Source organism: Chiloscyllium punctatum, chromosome 31, assembly GCF_047496795.1.
Source record: "Chiloscyllium punctatum isolate Juve2018m chromosome 31, sChiPun1.3, whole genome shotgun sequence".
NCBI classification, from domain to species: domain Eukaryota; kingdom Metazoa; phylum Chordata; class Chondrichthyes; order Orectolobiformes; family Hemiscylliidae; genus Chiloscyllium; species Chiloscyllium punctatum.
Genome location: NC_092769.1, coordinates 59,741,251 through 59,742,691, shown reverse-complemented (window position 1 = coordinate 59,742,691; position 1,441 = coordinate 59,741,251).

The following is a 1,441-nucleotide window of genomic DNA, read 5'->3' as shown; positions in this document are numbered from 1 at the left end:
GAAAGGGGTGAGAGAGAGGGGTGCGAGAGTGAGAGGGGCTGAAAGAGAGGGCCTGAGAGAGGGGTGAATGAGAGGGGTAAGAGAGAAGGGGTGAGAGAGAGATATGAGAGAGAGTGGGTGTGAGAGAGGGGGGGGATGAGAGAGAGTGAGGGTGAGAGAGAGGTGTGTGTGAGAGAGAGGGAGGTGTAAGAGAGAGGGGCTGAAAGAGTGGGCCTGAGAGAGGGGGTGAGAGAGAGAGAGGTGTGTGTGTGAGAGAGAGGGTAAGAGAGAGAGGGTTGAGTGAGAGAGGGTGAGAGAGAGAGAGGGTGAGAGAGAGAGAAGGGTGAGAGAGAGAAGGGTGTGAGAGAGAGAGAGGGGTTGAGAGAGAGGGTGAGAGAGAGGTTTGTGAGAGAGAGGGAGGTGTGAGAGAGAGAGGGCTGAAAGAGAGGGCCTGAGAGAGAGGGTGAGAGAGAGGTGTGAGAGAGAGGGAGTGAGAGAGAGAGGTGTGAGAGAGTGCGAGGGGCTGAAAGAGAGGGCCTGAGAGAGGGGTGAGAGAGAGGGGTGAGAGAGAAGGTTTGAGAGAGAGAGATATGAGAGAAAGAGGGTGTGAGAGAGAGGGGGGTGAGAGAGAGAGAGGTTGAGAGAGAGCTGTGTGAGAGAGAGAGGGTAAGAGAGAGGGGGTGAGAGAGAGGGTGGTAAGAGAGAGTGTTGAGAGAGAGAGGGTGAGAGAGAGAGGAGTGTGAGAGAGACAGGGGTTTGAGACAGAGGTGTGTGAGAGAGAGGGGGGTGTGAGAGAGCAAGGGGCTGAAAGAGAGGGGGTGAGAGAGAGAGGTGAGAGAGAGAGAGTGGTGAAAGTGCGAGACGGGTGAGAGAGAGAGAGAGGTGAGAGAGGGGGGTGTGTGACAGAGAGGGATGTAAGAGAGAGAGGCGAGTGAGAGTGAACGGGTGAGGGAGAGAGAAGGGTGTAAGAGAGAGAGGGGGTGAGAGAGAGGGTGAAAGAGAGGTGTGTGAGAGAGGGAGGTCTGAGAGAGAGAGGGGCTGAAAGAGAGGGCCTGAGAGAGAGGGGATGAGAGAGGAGGTGAGAGAGAAGTGGTTAGACGGAGAGGGTGAGAAAGGGGGGTTAGAGAGAGAGGGGGGTAGGAGAGAAAGAGGGTGAGAGAGAGAGAAAGGTGTGAGAGAGAGGTGTGTGAGAGAGAGAGAGGGTAAGAGAGAGAGGGTAAGAGAGAGAGGGTTGAGAGAGACAGAGAATGATAGAGAAAGAGGAGTGTGAGAGAGACAGGGGGTTGAGAGAGAGTTGTGTGAGAGAGAGGGGGTGTGAGAGCGCGAGGGCCCGAGAGAGAAGGATGAGAGAGAGAAGGTGAGAGAGAGGGGGGGGGTGAGACTGAGAGATGGGTGAGAGAGAGTGGGGTGTGAGAGAGGGGTTGTGAGAGAGATGGGTAAAAGAGAGGGGGTGTGACAGAGA